We start from the raw sequence: 9,772 nt of genomic DNA, 5'->3' as shown, positions 1-9,772 counted from the left end.
TCTTTCACCACTTCACCCCTCAACACCTCTACTTCTTTCACCACTCAATCTATTTCCTTCCACTACCCCCTTATGCCTCTCAAGTGTATCTTCGACTCTCTCAAGTTTCTCTTCGACTCTTGATTGTCTTTGCATGATTTCAAATTGGATTTTTTTTGATATAAGCCAATTCAGACATCAAAATGTCGAAGTTACTACGTTTTCCCTCACCATCGTCCCACTCACCCTTCATCCCCCAATACAATCATCCCCTCCTTTCTTCTCCTCTGCCTCCACTGCCTCCTCTACATCCTTGCCAATAACCTTCAAAATTAAATTACAATATTAAGACATTGATTATATTCTTAATATATTTAATTACTTTATTACCCTTTCTTGCTTCTTCGCTCTATCCACTTCAACTTCACCATCACTCTAACCACCTCTTCCTCCCCTTGCACGATGCGTGCCACTCCAGTTCTTTCATAAGCCGACACTGCCTCACAGCCCGACCAAAATTGAACAGTGCAACCTGCATTTATAATAAAATTTATATTTTTATATAAAACACAAAAAAGTTCTTCAACTCATTTACCTCTAAGATTGCTATGCACCCTTTGAGGTATCTCTGGCTGCCTTTTTTAAAGGTGATTATTGATTCAATCAATCTCGAATGGATATTCAGCCCAATTGAATTCACCCTTCAAGCCTTCATCACAAATGAGCTTCATATGTTCTTTGTTCGTTGACGTATTACCCGTTGGACAAAGAAAGATACCGACAAGGTATAATAGAACTCTGACCTTCAGCTCATCCCCAACGTAAGATCCACTTTTTATTTCCTCTTCAATTTCAGCATATGTCACCTTATGCTTCAAACCATATTTGGAGGCAAGTGCTTTCCAGTCCTTACTCTTACAGACTTCTACAACACTTTTGCCTTCATTTTCTACCCCCAATACGGCTGCAGCACATGGGATCCCGAGAGAAATGAAAAATCACCATATTTAGCAATACATTGCCTGACATCAAATTGCGCCATCAAGGATCGACACAATTCCCTCCGAATAGGTCGATCCCTTACTCCTACCAACGATCCAAATCTATTTCTCCCAGCACATTCAACTGACCCTTCTCCTTAAGGTGTTTAATTAATAAATTCACCCTTTTAATGCTGCATCTTGTCGACACTTCCTACATTTTTTAACATATATAATGTATAGTTCTTATATATTTTGTAAACGTATTTACAAGTTTAAGAATACCTTATTTCATGTGCTTTCTTCCGTTCTTTGTATTCTTTACTATCATTCCTTGACTGTGTGTAAGGTTCCTTTTCAGCATCACTCATTGATTTCATTTGGACCTCACATCTTTTGTCACTTAATATAACATAAACGTTTCTTAATCAATACATTAACACTAAATACTACTCAATGTCAATTCATTCATACCGAACCGCTCTGTGTGCCATCTTGCTTCATCCTTTTGCATTCGGCCATACTGTCAACATTTAAAATTTGTAATCAATTTAAAGTTTATCGATACTTTAATCCAATTACCATTTCAACAATAATAACAAAAAGACATTGATACTTACTAGAAGTACATATATTCACCCTTGGGTTGCTTTTGAGTCTCGGCCTCAATTTCAAAGTCATCTGCTCCACCAACAATTTTCCAACCCATTGACTTCATTTTTCCTTCATATCAGTTTACGCAAATCAAATTATTTTGTTACATACACTTTATTCAATATACAACTAGATAACTACTCTTATGGTAAACCGTTTTCTTCAAAAGAATTTGAATGCCACACCAAAATGTGTCGGCACTTTATACACCTATAATATCATTTTCTACCTATAATATTTAATAAAAGTATCGACATTTATATTTTTCCTTGAATATCACTTTCTACCTACAATCGGTCTCAAATGCTTCTTTACTCCAAAACCCCAAACAACACATAAAAACCCTATCGCGATTACTGTAATAATAAAAAATTAGGGTTTCGACAACATACTTTCGATTCGACTGCAGCAACAAACAACAAACTTCGCTTTAGAAACGCCTTCTGAAATGCAGCAACAATTACTCTTCGATTTCAAAAACTCGTCCGTTCTATCTATTTCAGAGGATATTTAGCTTATATTTCATCGGATATGTTATTTATTTAATCGATACAATACAAAGTGTCGATACTTTTATGTCAGGTGTCGATACTTTCGAAAGGATAATTACCTATTTCTTTGAAAGTGTCGATAATTTATTACACGTACTTACGAAAGTATCGACACTTTCAATATATCTGGTATCATTTTACCGGTTTTATCATTTGATACCGGTTTTATCATATTTTACCTGTTATATCGTTGTGGATCGATATATTTTTTAAAAGTATCGACACTTTATAGGATTTAAAACTGCTTCTCTTTTAATTCACGAAGTGTCGATCCTTATATTAAAGTACCGACACTTTAAATGTATCCGGTAGCGCTTTACCGATTTATCATTTCTATACCGGTTTTGTCATTTTACCTGTTATATCGTTTGGATCGACACATTTTTTATTTGGATCGACACGAACCGGTAGCACATTTTTAATATTTCTTCATGACTTAGACCTACTTTTATACGTATGAACACTTTTATAAAATGATATACCCTACAATATTAATTTAATAATTTCATTTACACACAAAATTATTTGATTGTTTTGATATTTTATAAAATATTATTTAGAATTTAAATTTAACAATATTAACCAAAGATAATAATAAATATATTTTCACAGTGAAATAAGTATGACACTTTTATAAAAAGGATACTTTACAATATAACATGTAAAAATATGACAAAACCAAACATTATGACAAAACCGATAAAATTTACTTGATATGTTAAAAGTATGGACACTTTTATAAAAAGGATAGATACTTACCGATAACCAAAGTTTACCGGTTACCAAATTTTTTAATAGTTTTTTATATTTTCTACCTAAAACATTATTAGTTGTCAACATAATAGGTACCGCTAAACTAAATTTATTAAATACATTTTAATATATCCGGTACTGTCGTATATTAACCGTATATTAACCTGCCTTTCCTAAGACAATCCTGAACCAACACCTTCCTCCTTCTAAAGCCTTATGCCACAGCGCCCGAGGCCCCAAAGAATTGCCGATAGCAAATGAGAATATCACACTATAAATTATGATTATTATATTATACACCAATAGTGATTTTCTTAATATTACAAATAAAATTAAAATATTTCATGTCATGTATTAATATTTAAATACAAATGTGTTACGCATTTATAATTGGTTGTTTAATCTATATTACTCAAACATAAACCTTGTTTATTGAACCCCAAAAGAAGTTGTTTTGCCTTTACTTGCTGTTTGTGTGGGACTTGGCAAGCGATGGTATCATGAGAGTTGGGGAAAGAAATATACTGTTAATAAAGGCTCAAAGCTATGCCTTGCCCTTAACGAAAGACTTAAAATAAACAAGAAAATGGGCCTCCTCTTATTGGACAATTCATTTATTCATTACAAAAATGAAAACAATCTTTATATATTAAAAATTGAATAAATTAATTAAAATATAACATAACAACGTGATGACATTAAAGGTTATTTGTTCATTGTTTGATTATCTTTCATGATAGGATTGTTAATGCATACCAAATAATAATAAAAATACAATAGTTATAACTGAATTTTGTAAAATTTGTTCTGGGTTAGGATTTACTATATTGTAAATTTGTACTACCGATTCCATTTGGGCTTTTTTACCCCACTGACACCGTTTATTTTTATTTTTACTTTTCTAACACCGTTCGACCAATATTTCCAAAACTAGCACCCTTTCTGCTGAGTTGGCAAAGGCGCCCCGGGGACGCGCTTTACCCGTTTTCGCTGAGTTGGATGCCACGTGTGAAAGGCGCGTCCCCGGGACGCGCCTTTGCCATATCAGCAGACCGTGTGGAAGCGCATCCCCGGGGACGCCTTCCATTAAATGTCATAAATGCCCCCATCCGTTTTTCCTAACTACCCCTCCTCCTCCCCTATATAACCCCTCAACCCTCACTCATTCTTCACACAAAATCATCTTCTCCTCTCTTATATAACTCAAATTCTCCAACTATTTGAGTTTTAAATTTGTTATTAGTGGTAGAAATTTATTTTTATGTTAGTATTTTTTAAATAGTTATTATTTTTTTATATTAATATTTATGTAATATTATTTTTTTATTAAAATAATATTTATATAATTATTATTTATTTAGAATTATTAATTTTTTTGCTAATTATTTGTTTTGTCTACAGTTATATGGAAAACGAAATGCTGTTGCGATTGGATATTGATCATATCTTTTAGCGATATGGTAATATTTTTTATAATTAATGTTAATATTTAAATTTATTTTTATTTTAAAGTTATTATGAATTTATATTAATTTTTACTTTTTATAATATATTATTTAGGATGCTGATCGTATTTTAGAAACTTTTATTAAAAATCCACGTATACCGACACCGGAACGTATTTTGCCATATTTGGCTTCTGCTGGGTTCGGGTATATTGCAACAATTATAGGCGGTTGCAAACTCGAACCTGTCCTAATTTCTGCACTGATTGAGAGGTGGAGGCCCGAGACACACACTTTTCACCTTCCATGTGGAGAGGCAACAATTACATTGGAGGATGTCTCTATGCATCTGGGGCTTCCCGTCGACGGAAATATGATGTGTGGTATGGCGGATGGTGATTGGCAATCAATGTGCATTGATTATCTTGGAGCTGCTCCGCAGAGTTTAATGGAGGTAGAATAGCTTTATCTTGGTTGAAAGCTAATTTTGAGGTTTTAAATGAAAATGCTTCAGAGGATCAAGCAAAGGCTGCTCGGGCATATATTCTACGAATAATTGGAGGAATATTGATGCCCGACAAATCTCGCAAACAGGTGCATTGTATGTGGTTGCGCATCTGATCGATTTGATGAAGCTGGAAGATATAGTTGGGGTGCTGCAGTTTGGCATTTCTCTTTAAGAAAATGTGTCGGGCGACGAATTATAAGAAAACTGCTATCGGTGGATGTCTTCTGCTTCTTCTACAATCATGGGCGTGGTTCCACATGCCTTTCTTATGCCCGATCGTGAATGAACCATACGTATTCCCCTTATTGTTGAGGTAATTTTCGAACTAAATTTTGATTTAAAATATTTTCAATTAAATAGGGTGATATTTAGTTTATATTATATTTCATAGGTGGTCGATGAAAAGAAGGACCATAAAAGTATACCTACTGTTTTAGAGGAAATTGTTTACTTATTGATACGAAAGCTGGGTCTGAGGTATGTTTTTAAATTTGTTTATTAAATTTTAATTTAAAATGTTAGATATAATTAGAATATTTTATTTATTTGAATTGTATATTTATATTTCAGTTTCAGTGGATACCTTATGCGAGCGATGAAGTGAAAGCTTGCATCCCACCCCCTTAGAGGGTCATTAGAGGTATGGATATCGGTTATACCTCTTATATGTTATGCTATTGAGTGGCATCCAGTTGATCGCGTGCTCCGTCAGTATGGTTGTACGCAATATATTCCTGGAGCTCCTAGAAATTTAGACGACGTGCATAACATAGAAGACGGGGAAAGAAAGATGTTAACTGGGTGTTGAGACACAGAGATTGGATTGCGCTTTGGGAGAACCGATATACATTGTTGGCCCCTCGACAATATTACGCTGAAATTGGTCATATGGTTACGGATAACTATATGGACTGGTTTAATGAAAATGGGAAGCCGTTTCTACTTTCGGCGGAAGCACGAGGGGTTAACATTCCTAGGCGCCGAGAAAGACGTCAACCGTCTCAATATCATCGTCCCCCGACGCGTGGACGGAGAGAAGGCGCTACCGGTTCTGCATCAGTCCCACCACAACATCCTTATCGCGATGCCGCAGGGGTACATGCCCAGCCCTCCACTTCATATGCCAAGCCCACCGTTTATATGCCATCTCCGCAGGGTTACATTCCGAGCCCGCAGGGTTACATTCCTAGCCCGCTAGGTTACATGCCTAGCCCGCCAGGTTACATGCCTAGCCCGCAGGGTTACATTCCTAGCCCGCCAGGTTACAGTTCTCGGGGAGCGGTGGGATTGTTACTAGCACTCCTCCAGGGTCGTTATTTTATACAGGCCCTTCAGCCCCTTCAGCGTCATCTGCACCAAATGAAGAAAATGCTGCTGATGATGATAGTGAAGATGAGGAGACTGAAGAACAAGTTCCACGAAGAAATCCTCCACGAAATAGGCAACCACCGCCATGTGGAACTCATTCGAGACGACGACATCGATGATCCAGTTATATTTAATGTTATTTAAATAATTAAATTTCAGAATTTTATGTAATTTGGTTATGTTATTTAAATGTTTCATGGTTGTTACATACATATTTTTTTATGTTATTTTTTATTCACATTTAACATTAAATGTTTGATAAATGTTTTTAAAATACAAATTATATTATTCGAATTTAAAATAAAATAAAAATAATATTATTCAAATTTAAATTTAAAATATAAATTATAGTATTCGAAATTAACATTAAATTTCAACTTAATATTCCAATTGTATTCGAAATTAAAAGTTATAATCCAATTATAGTTCACAATACTTAAATTGAAATTAAAGGACTCCATACATAGATTTTATCATTAACATATATATTAAAACGTATACATTAAAATCAACTTATTGAGTTCATCGAACGGAATCAACCAAGAGGGGGGTGAATTGGCAATTTATTCAATGTCACATTTCAATGCTCATTCCATACAATTTCAATGTCACAATCAACTTATCACTTCACATTTATTCAATTTATCAAATAACATTTTATCTAATTTATTCAAACTTCACATAACGTTTTAATTTAAGTTATTCTTAACTTGTTGAACATTCAAAAGTTAAATTTAAGTTATTCCCCGAGGGACATGAGTGACATAGGGCAATGATAATATTCTCTGACGAAATAATGGAAGGCGCGCCCCGGGAACGCGCCTTCACGTGAATAGTGAAATAATAGGTACTGATATATCTAGTGTCCCCGAGGGACATGAATGACATAATAGGGCAATGATAATATCTCTGACGAAATAATGGAAGGCGCGCCCCCGGGAACGCGCCTTCACGTGAATAGTGAAATAATAGGTACTGATATATCTAGTGTCCCCGAGGGACATGAATGACATAATAGGGCAATGATAATATTCTCTGACGAAATAATGGGAGGCGCGCCCCCGGGAACGCGCCTTCACGTTAATAGTGAAATAATAGGTACTGATATATCTAGTGTCCCCGAGGGACATGAGTGACATAATAGGGCAATGATAATATTCTCTGACGAAATAATGGAAGCCCCCCCGGGAACGCGCCTTCACGTGAATAGTGAAATAATAGGTACTGATATCTAGTGTCCCCGAGGACATGAATGCATGGCAATGATATCTCTGACGAAATAATGGAAGGCGCCCCCGGGGAACGCGCCTTCACGTGAATAGTGAAATAATAGGTACTGATATATCTAGTGTCCCCGAGGGACATGAATGACATAATAGGGCAATGATAATATTCTCTGACGAAATAATGGAAGGCGCGCCCCGGGAACGCGCCTTCACGTGAATAGTGAACCGATTATAGAAACTATTATATGCAACGTATTATAAACTTTCAAAACAAACTTCAGTTCACAATCTTTCAAATTCTCAAATTCCCAAACTCTAAATTCTCAAATTCTCTGAAAATGAGTCGTCTTTCTGCTGTTGTTTTGTATGATGGAGAAATTAAGGAAGCTGAAGAGGGGGTTGTTTTTGAGTCAGATCATTATATCCCCTTAACCTTGAAGAGAAACATCACAATTGAGGAGTTAATCACAAAAATTTCGTTAAAGATTCGTGTAGCAGGCCAGAGAAGACTATCTTCACTTCAATACAGATTTCCTACTGAACTTTTTCCGCTCACGTATACATCATTTCAGCTTTCAAACGATGATGATGTTTCTATGATGGTTGATGCTCATATGGGGAGTTCACAATCTCTTATTGAAATGTATGCCACTTTTATTGAGGTTCGTGTAACTCGTGGTCTCTCATATTCCTCTCACTTTGGCATTGCATATCAAACTGATCAAGTTGATAGCCCGACACAACTTATCTGTAATGATTTCACATCATTAATGGCGGATCCAACGCCATATACCATGCCATCAAGTTCAAGGAAGGCATTCATCTGCAACTGCTTATGATCTCAACCCACGTGTCTTCACCAATAATCCATATGGCAACATCTCTTCTACTTCAAGGGGCAGATATTCATCTGCCAATGTTTTCGACTTACATATGGAAATGCCAACGAGACGACAGTCTATTCACATCCCACATGATACAATGGCCTCAAGTTCAAGGGGAGGACACGCAAGCGGGAACTTATTTGACCTCAACATTGGATTATCGGAGGAACCCTCATCTCCACCAGAAGAACCTCTTCGGGAGCCAGGTGCAGATGGTGCTGAAACGGGATTATTCGTTGAACCTGACTCACCACAGTTTAACGTACATTCTGATGATGACGAGGATGACGTTCCGATAAATACAACACCAGCCGAACTTCCTGCACATATGTATGAGGCTGATTATGATGCAATGTATGAGCCTGAATTTCCAGATCTTCCTGATGTTGGAAACTATGGACTTCAATCATCAGTCAATGACGGTAATTTACATATTGGAATGGAGTTCGCATCGAAGGAGGAAGCAATGATGGCAATAAAGAGTTACAATATTCGTAACTCAGTTCAGTCCCGAGTTGATCGATCTAACACGGAGAAATATGTCTGCTACTGCGTCCAACGTCACAACGGATGTCAATGGATGGTCCGTGTATCAAAGAGGAAGAGGAAGAACAACTTATGGGAACTAACCAGATACACGGTCCTCATACATGTTGTGCAACAGGTATAAACCAGGATCATCCCAACTTGGACTCCAACATTATTGTCAAGCAATCATGCCCATTGTGAAGCAAAGCTCTCATATAGCTGTTGCAGTGTTGATTTCTGCTATACAGTCCCAATATGGGTACATTGTCTCATATAAAAAGCGTGGTTGGCAAAACAGAATGCCATTTGCAAACTTCATGGCGAATGGGATTCCTCTTACAACGAGCTGCCCAGTTGGTTTCATGTTGTGCAAAGACTTAATCCCGGGACAATTGTTGAGTTCGAAACTCAACATCATTACGTGAATGATCGAATGGTTCGCGATCGCTGCCAATTTTACCGAGTCTTTTGGACTTACCCTCAGTGTATTAATGCAGTCAAGTACTGTAAACCAATTGTCCAAATTGATGGTACTTTCTTGTATGGGAAATACAAGCAAGTTTTATTATTGGCTGTGGTCCAAGATGGAAACCGCAATATTCTTCCTGTTGCGTTTGCCCTCGTTCAAGGAGAAGACACTGAGTCTTGGGCTTTTTTCCTTAAAAATTTACGTTTACATGTTGTCACCAGGGAACGAGTATGCATTATTTCAGACCGAGGAGCCGGGATAAAAGCAGCAATGGACTCTTTGGGTACAATGTATAGACCTCCACATGTTCAACATCGTTATTGTGTCCGTCATATTGCTGCAAACTATTACGGAAAATACAAGAAGAACGATGAACGTCAGTTAGTCGTGCGGATGGGTATGTTACTTTTTCCCAATTTTTCTATCA

This window comes from Hibiscus syriacus, unplaced genomic scaffold (genome assembly GCF_006381635.1).
Source record: "Hibiscus syriacus cultivar Baekdansim isolate YM2019G1 unplaced genomic scaffold, ASM638163v2 tig00110201_pilon, whole genome shotgun sequence".
Lineage (NCBI taxonomy): Eukaryota > Viridiplantae > Streptophyta > Magnoliopsida > Malvales > Malvaceae > Hibiscus > Hibiscus syriacus.
This window is presented reverse-complemented; position numbering follows the sequence as displayed.